This window comes from Rissa tridactyla, chromosome Z, assembly GCF_028500815.1.
Source record: "Rissa tridactyla isolate bRisTri1 chromosome Z, bRisTri1.patW.cur.20221130, whole genome shotgun sequence".
NCBI lineage: Eukaryota > Metazoa > Chordata > Aves > Charadriiformes > Laridae > Rissa > Rissa tridactyla.
The window spans coordinates 18,460,077-18,474,364 of NC_071497.1; positions in this window are offsets into that span (position 1 = coordinate 18,460,077).

The window sequence follows — 14,288 nt, forward strand, 5'->3', positions numbered from 1 at the left end:
CTTCTTAGTCTGTTAAACAAAGATAATAAGACTCGCTCCCACCTCATAGGCAGTGTTTGTAAGGTGTTTTCAGGATGAAAAAGTGTTAATATTATACAAGTGCTGAGGATTATTATTAGTAGTTTTATTGGGTATTATTATTTAGCTGAAAAAAAAAAAATTAGAAGGGACTCTTTCCATGAGCTGTGGCTTTCATAAGCCTGAAATCTCTACATTAATAAAGCAAAGTTAATGGAATCCTCTTGAATGAATAGTAGTTATATATGCAAAACTCTACCTGCATAAAAATCTTTCGTTCCAAAATTAAAACTCTTGCACAGGAATAAAGCTTCAGATACATGTATTATGAGGGGGGGTTGTAAAGCCAAGTGCTCTTGCCTTCAATGTGTTGAAGTCTGTTTTCCACCTGAGCTGTGCTGCAGTTTGACAAAACAAAACATGTTGGCTTTTACTTGGGTGCAGTTCATTAAAACCTGTTATCCAGCTTTGGTGCCCAGAAGCCTTCACAGGTCCCTTGAATGCAGGGAAGCCTGGTTTGGTGTGTGCTGACCCAGTATGCTCCCTGGCATCAACATCAGCTTGGGCCCAACAAATACCTGCTGCATTTTTAACACCTGAATGTTTTACAAACCTGAAACAGCTTTGATGCAAAATAACTGGACAAGAGCCACTGGAGCAAGTCGTTTCAACAGTTCGGGTGGGAATACGATTTCCTCTTCCCCTGCTTCATCTCCTTAACTTTTGCCACTGGGTCTTTTGTTATCCTACTACATCTCGCACAGAGATGTGAAACTGCTGTGAAAGCGCCTATGTTTGTGTATAAAAACTTAACATGAACTAGTAACTAATTACATGAGAAAAAGCTGCAAATTTGTTTGCTTTTGTGAGGTCAGGGCTCCTCCTTTTTGCTTTGTTTTCTGTTGTGGTTTTTTTTTCCCCCAGTGAAGGAAAGAAAACCAGGATCGCATTTAATTATCCTGTGACCCCAGGTGGCCTACACTTCTCCATGCCTGTTAGCCACTGAATGCTATCAGAACTGCTTAGCTGAAAGCTGCCTTTTGCATGTTGATGGGCATGGCAAATCCTCCTGCAGAGTTGTCTTTCATGTCAAGACAATATCGAGCACAGCAAAACATCACCATATGTCCTTCCCTCCACTTCTCCCTGTGCTTTGCAGGTTGTATTCGCTCTCTGCCACGCGATCAGTTTGCTTCCTTAGTGATGAGAGTATGTGTGTGTGTGCGCACGCGTGTATGTGTGTGTTCACAATGTCATATTGTGATGGGGGGGGGCGGAGAAGCACACTGCCTTCGCTCAAGATCCTCCTTTTTAGCTAAAAAGAATAGCCACATCTGCTGCTTTGTCCACAGACTGCCTACTCTAATTGCAAATTCCAGTTCTGATTTATTAATATTAAATCCTTAGATACAGAAATCCTTCTTTCAGAGCAGATGAGTGACTACTTCCCACCTTTTTTCCCTGCTGATTAGCAAGTGTCATAACATTCTTGTTTCTTGACAGCAAGAATTAATAGTGCTACAGAGCCTGATTCTTTGGACGGAGGAAGTTCCTAAAAGCACGAAGGAAAAGGTAAAGGGAAACAACCTTAGATTGCTTTAGAATCCTATTCTTATTAACATGATCTAATTTTGGACGGGAAAATTTTCTACAAACTCTGATTTTCTGTTAGGACTGGAATTATGAAGATTAGAAGGAGGAGAAAAGAAATCTCACTTGGGAGCCTTTAAATGCTTCTATTGGAATTGTGCTGAATTTTTCATTTCTGTCCATTTGATTGAAAATTTAAATCATTTTGCATTTCATAATATTTGTCGCCCCATAAGATACAGATTTTGACAGTTTATGGCCTCAATCCACACTGTCTTTAAAGGAAAGGCAGTAAAAATGAAATTAAGGAAAACAGATAAATGCCAAAATCCTATGATGGTGCATCTTGTAATTATCACATCTGCTGCAAAGCATCTGAAAAATAGCTTTGGAAGCCTGCCATGCTGCAAACAACTCACAGAATGAAGGGGAGCAGGACAGTAAAGGACAATTGATAATGAGATTTTTAAAATAGATTTTTAACCTTGTAGCAGGAGCTCTTACCCGTTCTATCTTTTGTTGTGGCTCCTTTTTTGATTTTCATCTAAAAAATATTTTCCCCTTTCATGATGTCCTCTGATGTCATGTTTGGAAATGTGGCATGGTCACAAATTCATCAGTGACAACAAGAATGGAGGAAGGGGGTAAGGAATGAAGAGGGAATTCTTGAAGTTCTTGCCCTGGAAAAGCGTTAGCTACTACCACTGGTGACCTTTGCCTTTTTGTTCATCTTTTTCCTGTGGGTTATAAACTCATCTGCAAGTGAGTTTATCTCATAAGGCACTGTGCTTCTGGTAGCAACTTCATTTGCCTTTCGTTACATGATGTTTAGGGTCTGAGTTGCTGCTGGTAACACTGTTTTGTGGCTTAAGAACCTGCAATACAGTTTTGTCCTGAAAAGCGTATTGGAATTGTTAGTTGAAAGGAGCTAGATGTGAACTTGAAGGAAATTTGTGATCTCAGTCTTTGATCCTCAAATTAATTATCTGTGGGGAAGCATGTATATTTGCACATAATTGCATGTTCAGAGCATCACTGCAAAGCATCTTTGTTCATAAATGACTCATCAGTGATTTGGCCTCATGCTTGTAAGTCTTTCCAAAGGAAAAAAAAATTATAAGATAGTAAAAATAATAATTAACCTCCCCCCAAATAATCAGTTGTTTTCAGTAAATTTTTCTACACAAGACTTTTACTTTGTCTTTCTTACTGTCACCATTCTGGCACCCTTAGTATATGAGGAAGTAAAGTACTGCTTCTTTTTGAGTAAGACTAGATAGATTAAGGCACTGTGGGGGGCCAAGAAGGAAAAAAAATATAGACGGTATCAGCAGAAGGGCTACCAAGGCATATGAGCGATATTCCCAAAATCTCTCATTACAAAAATTTGTTTTCTGACCTCTTGTGCTCAGACATGTTGAATTCATTTCCCATGGGCTGGGAAGAGAATATCCCTCTGTCAACCCAGAGAAAACTTGTAAGCCTACTGGGACAATACCTTTGTTCTCCTGGGTAGAGAAGAAACAGACTGTGCTTGTTCCTCCTCTACTCCTAATGCTCCCAATAAAAGGTGAGGAGCAGCTCCTCCTTCTTCTCTTATTTTACTGGCCACACTGAAAGAAAGGAGTGAACCCTGCTCCTTTCCCCAAAGGAAGAGGAAGGTATCACAAGCCCCGGAAGATGTGGACTCTGAGTGTAGGGAGGCACAGCCTGTTCATGTTGACTAGGGCATCATAAGCCTTACAGAGAAGCAGGACTTCCTTTTCTCCCCACTGGTTAAACTTAGTTACCTCCTTGTTTGTGGGGTGGATGCTGCAAGTCTCTGTATTTGTCCTTGTAGCTTGCCTCTTGCAATGCTTACCTGACTCCACGTGTTCTTCAGGGGACCCAGCCAACCAGCTCTGCAATTGGTGTGCCAGGAACAAAATCTTCTGAGGCCAAAACACAAAATCTGTTTCTCTTTGGTTCTGGCACTAAATTTTTATGATCACCTCGGAAAAGCCCATGAACAAGTAAGGGACCCTGAGAACAGAGCAAGGCTTATTCACTGCATCTAATAGGGCCTGGGGCCACCCGTGGAGCAGTGAGAGAATATAGAAAAGCTGCTCATCAGCTGAGTACTAGTCTATTCACAAATGAGCGAGGGACCAAGTGGAAAGCTCTGTGAGATCATACGACTAACAAATTTATCACAGTGACCACATAGGTGGGAGGCTGACAGCTGCTACTTCTGAAATTTGGATTCTTGACTGCCCAGCACTGAGTTCCCCCTCAATGTAACCTTTGTGTGTTTTTGCATACACAGCAGTTGCATATATGGCCATCCCGCTGCCTTTGGAAATTGAATGGGAAAAAGTAGCATTTAGTGAAAAAGAGAAAACCAAATCCCAGTGTACCATATGGACCACAGTTCTGCATGTGCTTCCTTCATGCATCGCAGGACACCACTGCAGGAACGGTTCCTGTGATTCCCTGTCTAGGATGACTGCAAATGTAACAGGTTCATTCCAATTCATGCAGGCACTGGCTTTTTTCTTCAGAAGCCTCTGTGAGGTCTTGTTAAATTTCTGACCGAAATCTTTTAATATACATTTGTACTGTAGACTTCTTCTAGGGCATCTGAAGCTATTACTATTTCTTATGTTGCTTCAATAATCTGCAGTCAGCTTGTAGCAGATTTCTGGGAAGGAGATTTGGAAAACAACCTACTTCTGTGTTGTGTTGGTCTCTTTCTATTAATATCTTGGCCCATTTTGGCAGTATTTCTAAATATGAATAAAATATTAATCTGCAGATTAAATACTAAGACCTACTTTGAGCTCATTTGTGCTACGATAAATCAGGTAGGCTGAAGAACTGCTCTGTATCTATACCATGTAATTTAGATCAGAACACTTCCAGCTCTGATACTCTTCTGTTGGAACTAAAACTACTGTATTTTCTCTGACAGGATAACAATGATATTCACGATAAGCTGTCATACGCAATTTCAAAGACTTTTTTTTAAAAGACTTTGCTCTTCTCACAAATGAAATAAGAATAAAGACCAGACTTCACTGTTCTTATAATGTAAATATCTGAGGAGTAAATGCTTTTCAGCACACGCAGCAAGATCAGAAGTCAACACAGAAACAAACCAATATAAGAGAACCCAGAGACCCTGGGATGCGAGGTTCTTATTCTGTTCTTGCCTGTCGTATAGAGGTGCTATGGGAGCCCATGAACAGCCTCCCTTCTTGCAGGCTCGTATGTAAGTGCGTGACAGGGTACCATGACTGTGATGGTGCGAGTGCAGAAGAGCCATAACTATGAATGAACAGGTTTTGTGCAGAGTTAAAGCAGACACAACAGAGCCTCAGCAGTTTCCCCTTATTTAACTATTAATTTCTATTTAATTATTAGATAGAGAACAGATGTGACAATGTAAGGAGCAGATCTCAATACAAGCGGAAAAAGGGGTATACGATCAAACTCTGCATCTATTAAGCTCTTGAGATCAGGGTCTATCTTTATACTTCACACGTATGCAATGTCTAGTACAAAAGAGCTTCAGTACTGGCTGGGGCCTCCAGGCAGAACAACAACATGAATAATAAGTGGTAACAGCAGTCAAGCAGCGTAAGGGTTAATTCCTAGCCCCAACTACTAAGGCCAAGGTTGCAAAGTAAAATCAGGAAGTTCCATAGCTGTTGGTGCAGGAGGATTATTTTCTGCCGTAATTGTTGTGGTAATCTTTATTTTTCCTGCTCCTTCAGCTTTTTTATGGGAAATCCTAAAAGCTAATTCTTTGAAGCTGGAGACTTGGCAGAAAGACAGCAGAAAATGTTGCCCCATTCCCATCCAAGCGGTTTCTCAGGAAACAGCCATAGGAGTCCTTTGTGCTCAAGAAATGACTGAACTTACTACGTTAAATCAGAAAGTAAAAATCCTGGAATGAAATAAAGACAACTCCATTGTTACTTGACTGCTGGGAACACTGAGCACCTGTGTGCTAATGATCATGAATTTATACTAAAATTTAGTCATGAATTTAGACGAAAGAGGAGAGGTGAAAGCATGGTCAGCTCATTGATGCAATATGAGAGCCATCCTTCCACTTCTTTTCTTAATTCTGAGGGTGAAACTGTAGGAGATTTTCAGAAAATGCTCTCTCGTCTTCTTTTTCCACAAGAGAGGCTTGCTGTAATCACACAGTGACATATAACTGCTCCGAGGAAAATTGGCAATGGCGCAGCACTGAAAAAGTGCTTGAAGTTATTTGCTGATAGGAGTGCTCAGGTTTCCAAATCTCAGCTCCTGCTCTAACATTAATTACTGTGATGTTCTCTTTAATGGGCCCAACAAATAATGAGAAACAGATGGCAAGTAAAACCGATGGTGTGTTTCGTTTTGGAAAACAATCATCATCATCATCAGGAAAAAGCTGAAATCAGTCAGGTGAACGAAAAATTCGAATAAAAAATAAAAAGTTTTCCTAAAATGAAGGAACATGAACGAAGTTGACAAGTTCTGTAGAGCTAATGTTTTACACTGAAGTTATCTGTTCCATGTAGTTGGTCCCTTTTGCTCATGTAGGATGCAAATCACAGATGCAGGCACTGAAGTATTTTTGAAACTGGGGTAATCTACCAGAGATGTGTCAGTAAAAAGCTGCACCTAGAATTGCATCTGTGGCCTGGCTGGGTAGTTTGTAATCCCTCCCAACTGCTCCCGGAGTGATTCAGTTCTGCTGGTCACCGTCTTGTCTCTGCCTTTCCCTTGGTCTCAAAAAGCCAGAAACAGCACTGGTTCTTCCCACCATAGCACACCTCTGGCTGACTAAGTACATTCACATCTTCACCTGTGTTCCCATACCTACTCTTTCTGTTGCCTGAGTGTTCCCAAAGAGATAGAGACAGCCAACAGGAGTATGGATGGTGAGTAAAGACAAGTTACTCCGGGCCTATGTCTCTGAACATGAACTGGCATGCCATGCTTGCCATCCTCTGCAAGGAAGGGCCAGAGATAACATTTTTTCTCTCTGTGTTGCAGCTCATGATACGAGCTGTTGCTCAGGGAGTAAGGTCGTCCCCTGTACCTCTGTACACCAGCTGGGGCTGGCATCTCCCCCAGCCTCCCACCCATCTGTGGCAGGTGGGGAGACCTGGCTGGGAGGTGGGGAGCAGATGGTCAGGGGTGTTGGGGCTGCCAGGAGAGCCTGCAGGGTAGCATCAGCACAGATCAGTTAACAGCAAACAAGTATTGCCATTTCCTAACTTTTATGAAAATGAAGCCCGTGGGCTGTATGCAAAATGATAAGGACTAACAATGGTCCCTGCTCACTGAAGTTCATGAGCACTTCAGGACCCTGATTAGCTTAAGTGAGTTCATGTTGTGTTCACTAATATGAGGGTCTACACTTTAGTAGCAGGATAAATATCTGAGGATCAAATTCATCAGGAATTTGAGGGGGTAGGATGTCTTCAGGAACCTAAAGGACAGGTCAAACATTGAAGACTTAAGGAAACTCTAAACCCTTGTCCATTTTTTCCACCATAAAGCCATTATATTTTAATGAAACAAAATTTTTAGAGTAGTTGCATTACTTCCTTACCCAGGGGCAAGCAAGAAATCTAAACTTTATTGTCCAGCTAGCAGACAGAGTTTTTGCTCACATTTTTTCATCAAGCCCAGTAAATGTGCATCTATCTGTGTTTCCTCTGCAACTACATACAATTTCACAATCCTATTTTAAAGGTCTTCTAGATCACTGTCCAAGTTAAAAATCCCAGTATCTGAACTTGTGGCCTCTTCCTAGGGGGCAAAGCTGATGTTAAATATCTTCTCTCTGCCCTAAAACAAGGCATTAGTCTTGCCAAGTGAAGAAGCTGAATGACTGATCTTCAGTTCCTGTGACCTACTGTCACATCACATCAATCACATGTATAACATCTACATGTATGTAATCGTGAAATCGTATTTCTTCCGTCTCAGTTTCAGAAGATTTTATATGGGATTAGGAGAATGCAGAGGTTTAATTTTAAATAATGTTTGAATAATTATTGAAGCATTTGCCCAACTTTATCAAAAGATTTAGTAGACTGCAAGAAAACAAAGCTGACATTTATTTACATGTAAAAAAAAATATTTTCCATTATGCCATAGCACATTTTCCTCACCTATGATTATCAAACCATGTTGCGTATTAGCATCAGTTATGGAAACTCTGATCAACAAGGATATTTAAGTGCCAACTTCTATTGAAATATAGTTGGAGATATGAGCTCATGTTTATTTTCCTTGCACCTATAAAAAAATACAGTTCCTCCAGTGGCATGTCATTGCTGACGTATTTATTATGAATCTCTAAATCTTCCTTCTTACAGCTTTTGCTAAAACCTTTTGGACATGTGACAGCAGAGCAGAGGAGCCACTGACCTACTATGCAAAACTTCTGTATTTTTAGCGCCCATGAAGCTTCAACACAGAAGCTATAATCCAGAGCTGTTTTCTCATTCACAGACTGTCTCCCCCCCAGCACAGATGTGAGTCACGTTGGCAGGAGATCACACGAAGTGTCCCTGTGTGTCTCCTATCTGAATTTGTGTAGACGATTTTCACAGCCTTACACCACAACTGAAGTTACACCACTGGGATGAACCATAAAACCTGGGAAACACTGAATATGGTACCATAAGGGAATACTCCTGGTGGAGAACAAACAGACCCCAAAATCTTGGCTGCTCTGAGATGTACCCTTCCTATGGAAATGAGGCTTCTCTGCAGTAGGAGTCTTAAGTTACGCAGTTGGAAGAGAGTGAGACACAAAAATCCCTGCTCCCTTTGGACAGCTTAGTCTTTTTCATCTGTTTGCATGCCTCTGGACTTCTTCATCTGCCTTGGTAGCCGAGTCATGACACCAAAGTCTCCTCACAAAGTGACCAACTTTGAGAGCATAAGCAGCCAGGGCACTGTGCCCCACACTGCCTCTCCTGCACTTGCATCAAAAGAGCCTAATGGGCTGGGTGGCTGGAGGGGACACCCTCATGGCCACCTGTGCCACTCCACAAAGATTAATGGAATCAGTTGAGGCGGCAAAAATGTCATGAACAAACCTTATACTTTCACTACTCAGCACTGTGTCATTTAGCCCCAGAAACTGTAAATAAAGGAGAGAGACAGAGAGGAAGGAAATGGATCAGCCAGTAAATAATCCCTTCTATTTTGAGGACAATAAAATCTTTCCCCTTCACCTCACTTAATAGGACTGGTTTGGTCCAAATCTTTTTTACGAATCAGAATAAATTTTTCATGATCATTTTATTTCATCCCAGCAAAGCAGAAATGTTTCCTTGCTCATTTTTATTTATATAATATCTTCTCCAAATTTACTTATATCAAGAGGTGCACTCCAGGCACCCAGACATTTATCACGTTCTCATGCCTTTCAAGGTACATATTTTGATATAAAAATTATTTACATAGCAGGTTAAGCCTGTGATGTGAAATTGCTCGAGCCTGCAGATCCTAATTTTGAGATCCATTCATTAAAAAAAACGACCTTCCTTCACACAATACCCATTTTCCTGAAAAAGTTCCTGTAGTATTGCCCCTTAGTGTAGGGTTGCTCAACTTGTCTTATTTTTAGACATTGAATGGCTCTTCATTAAAGCAAGTTATTCACTAATATAAGGCAGCAAACAACAGATTAAATGGAAGTATGAATAATCTAAAGTGGATGTGGGGAAAGGCTTGAAAAATGACCCTGTTCCTTATGCCAGCTTGGTCTGTGTGTGGTCTCTCTGCTCTATTTCTTTCCTCCTGTTGGTGAGAGGCTCTGACAACCCTTTTAGTGATAAACATCCGCATAAACCAGTGTGTCATCATCATGCATAGACTCCAATCCCTTTCCCACATTGCTGTACTGTGTACCCTGTATGGCAATTTCATTTTGTCATTCTGCACTGTATCTGATACATAATCCCTTCCTATGGAAGTTTATCAGCCTTTGCAGGCTGATTCCAGGAGCCTTTTGGCAAGTTTGCATCCTATGCTAGCTCTGATGATATGGCAACACTGTACAGAGCATTTTTCTGGTATCTTCTGACTAACCATAGCTAATTAGCTACAAACTGAAAAAGCATTACAGTAATGAAATGGCTAATCAAGATGAAATAAAAAAAAAAAATCACCCTCTTTCTTCCAACATCCATCATTGTCATATTTCTTCCAATAACTTGTTCAATGCTTCATATTTTCGTATGTATTATTTCTGTTTATTTTGCCCTAATCATAGAAACTTTTTGCTTGGATTTTTTTCACTGGCCATGTCCATTCCCAAGCATATCTCTACTTATACATAAGAAATGATCCGTAGATGTGCCACTGGTTATACTCTCATTTTCATGTAAATGTAGCTCCCAACTGCCTAAATACATTAATTAAGCTGAGAGCAAACTCAGAAGCCAAAAGCTAGTTAATGAACGTCAGCTTCATTCAATACATGGGAATATTGGAAAAGCACTTACAGACATCACAGACTGTCAAAACAATGACAAAATAAACCTTGGAATGTAGATACATAATCTTTTTCATTAGCAGGAGACATATTGTTAATGGATACTACCCCCTTAATTTACACCGTTAGGAAAAGACTCTTTTCAAAGCATTTCCCAGTGTCAAACGAGTATCCGTTCCTTCACACACTTCACATAATTGTCTCAGGCAGTGATTTCTGCTGGTTTTCAGCTTGCTACGTCTAGCACCAACGGAAGTTAGAGAGTCTTAACTTTTCTGACTTTGCTCCCATGCCTCACTCTGCAAACCTTTGAATAAAAGAAAACCTGAAAGGTCTCCTTACAGGGAATTGATTGACCACAGCTTTACCAGAAGGCAACACGTGGATGGTTCTGTGGAGGATGGGTGGGATGGGGCTTGCAAGTTACAATAAAAACTGAATAATAAGGAAACCCTTCCGAGCACCACAGTACATAGAACAAAAAAAGGCAAGCAAAAAGAAGACCGCAGTATACGTGAAGGAAGAATAATCCCATTACGGTGATCTAATGTGATCATTCAGTGTCTCTCCCCAGCAAAAAATTTTGCTCATTGTGAGAAAATATTAAAAAAACGGTTGCATTCCCTTGAAAGTTTACACAGTGGTGTTTTGTAACTGTCCTCATTAATAGTTTTCTTTCTCTCATCTTGGTTTAGCTCCGACATACAAGGAATGCTTCTTGCAAATTAGCCAATGTTGTATTTCCTAGAACATTTCAGGGATGATAAATTATATATTTAAGAGTTTACAAGAGCCATGTATCAGGAAACCAATCTGTAGGACTGATTTTGGGTTTATAGGTTCTTGTGCTGTAAAAAAAATGTTTGATCCATGGGCTAGGTGTACAACTACCTTATGCTCTAGCAAATCAACACATTTCCTGTTAAAACAAGATGGAATTTTGATGAAGGAATTACCTGTGCATTTGTAACCACCTATAGCAGCGGATGGATCAGCCATAGGCCTGGAAGCAAGGAATTCCTCTGTTCTAAGCTTGCCACTGATTTCACAGACAAGCCTCAAGAGATCATAGTTTTAAAAACAGACGCTCACTGGTCTGCATATTTTCAAAACCAGCCTGTGCAGCTCTTGATTTGTGGAAACTAGATACATACTGAAGTTGATGATAATTATGGGTTCTCAACAACTTTGATGATTGAGCTATTTGTTTATGTACCATAAATCTGATTACAGAAGTCTAAATATAAGTCTTCGTGTCCAGAAACTCTGGACTTAGTTTTCCTTTAAAGAATAGTTTCAAAAAAGAAAAAAAAAAAATTAAAAAAAATAAAACCACAAAATCCAGAAGAAATAAAGAAGAAAGCATTAAAAGGGGAGTGGAGCTGGAAATAAATATAGAATAATAGAAACATAGAATAGTTTGGGTTCAAAGGGACCTATGAAGGTCATCTAGTCCAACCCCCTGCATAGAGTTACTAAACATGTTACTAATGCTGCAAAGAGCAATAACTTTCCAGCAGAAAGTGAAACTGGAGTGAGAGACCACAGGTAAACACACCCTGTACATGAGATTCATCAGGTAATGATGATACACGTAATTGGAAGAATAATAACATCAGTCTTATTCAAAACACCCAGCCCAGTGGTTTAGTGTCAGACACGTTCCAGACATCTCTCAGTGCTGATCACAGCCCTGTATGTTTGCCTATGTAATTACTGAATTTGCATTTACATATTAGTAAGTACATATGTAATTATGTGCAAAACTATGGTTTATCCTTGCAAGTATGTTTTAAAGGGGCTCTTGCTTGTGTAATTCTTTGTGTGAAAATATAATGGTGGTAACTATGTAGCTTTCAAATACTCAGGGAGCTTTGGCCTTTGCAGTCTCTAAGTAAGGTAACGACAAACAAATGATAAGGACATTGTTGCACACGAACTGAAGGAGATTGTGAATCCCTGACTAAAGTCCCCACCAAACCAGAGGCTTCTTTTTAAGAACTGCGTTCACCTGGCATGAGTAACTGGTACATGCTCTGCCCTACAGTGTAAATTCATTACGTACAAGGTATTGCAAAAACGTACTGTCCCCTTAAGTGCTTTCTGAATGATGACAATGTACCTCCTCATCTCTGTGGATCAGCTAGACAGTAAATTGGGTGTATGCTCTATGATCCTGTCTGCTTAGCTCTTATGGTGGCTCAGGTACCAAAGAACAAGCCTATAGCTCTTTCTAAATGGGCTGGTGACAGCCCCACAGTCTTGGCCGATGTCCCTTTTCTCAACAAAGGCAATTTCTATTGCCTACATCTCTGTATGCGGTAGAGATATAATTATAGTGTACACAGTGAGCGCTCAGTTCCCCAGGGCAGTTGCACGGCATACATTTGCACACCCAGATCTGACATTCTGTACTCTGCCATGCACCAACACAACACCACGTGAGACGTGCTGCTGTCTTACACCGAGCAAAGCAAGAACAGAATCAGGTCTCTGTTGCCTAATGCAAGAGTGTGGAAAGCACCGCAGTGCTTTACCCCTTCTACCATACCACTATATGTGCTTTATATACTAGATAAGACTGAACATTTAGTGGTCAGAAGGGTGTAGATGGCCCTACCTGTGTTGGTACTGATGGATTAATGGTTTTACATGTCAGTGTAACAGCCTGACTAAATAATTAAATCGAAACCGAGACATTTTTACTGGGGAGTTTTTAAAGTGGACTTGTGGAGATTTTCTTGAGTCAGTTCATAATGAGCTCCACTATATTATTTCTTCTATGAGAATAATGAATATTTTGATAAGGCTAAAACTTGTCTACTTTCCAGTTTTCTCAAGAAACCAGCTTCTCATGGGGATCATCAAAAGATTATCAAACCAGTCTCTAAGCAAAGCATGTGTAACTTCCCATGATGCCTACACAAAATCAGGATGGCAGCCCTTAGCAAATACATATCCCATAACAAACTTGTTTCTCAGGCCAATCAGGTTGAAGGGAGTTTTAAAAGCAGCCATAAAATAATTAACGGTGGTCATCAGGTAACCGTACTATAAAAGTGGTGATAGATTAACAGCTCACATTTTTACAGCCCGTATGGGAGTTACTGCATGCCATGCATAGTCTCCTCTTTCCTTGTTGAATTGAGCTCAGTACTCTTGCAGTTAGACACAAAGTGTGGGTGGTTTGGGATGAATTAACAGAAAACAAGTAATAAGGATAAGTAACAACAAAACAATGTTGTCAGTTATTAGAAGAGGTGCAGTGGAGTCAAGGGCAGATGCCTTAGCTCAGAAAGGAGCTACAGACTTGATGAAAAATGACTGGACACGGTAAAACAGTTTATGTCATAGAGAGGCAGTGGTGTCAGGAGAAGCCTGACTAGGTAATCATTTTGCTTCATATCACCTTGAATTTGATTGATTTCCCAATTTCAGTTGAAGTTAGGTAAATTAGAAAGGAATTGGAACCTTTTTAGACACAGAAGTGAAACTACTCTCCTTTACGAGGCTCTAATTGTAATTCTTCGGGTTTTCCTGTAAGTTGTCTGGGAACTGTTCACATGTATCTCATAAGAAAATCAGTTATGAGATCTATAGTCCCCCAAATACATCCCAAATACATTCTGCTATTTGCAAAATCTTGCCAAATATTCCTCTCCTCTTTGGTCCTAAATATAACTGAAAAGAGAGTGGAAACAGGTGGAAACAGCGGCAGAGATGATTCCCTGAGCTAAAGATGCTAGTAAATACCGACCCTGTCTGTTTCTCTCTCCCCTCTGTGCTATATTTCGCGCTCTGGGTTCTGAGGTTCAGTGCCAGAGCATACATTAGCAGCATACTTGTCCTTCTATCCTCTTCTCAGATTTATAAGCTGAAGCCACCACAGAGAAAATGCTTGGATGTTGGCATTTTTGGACTAACCCTGGCACACATCCCACTTAAAAGGTGATTTGTATTTTACTAATTAATTCATCAGTGGTAAATGTGCTTTAATGACAAATTTTTTGGATGAGGTTCAGAGTCTCATTAGCCTTAATCATATTAACCTAATACAGTTATTTATATCAGGCAGAACAAAGTGCAACACTTCACCACAGGATGTTCTTCTTTAAGGTTAATACCAGTGAGGGAATTAAAGGAACCTGTAATACTTCTTGCTGGTTGAGACGTATGGAACGAT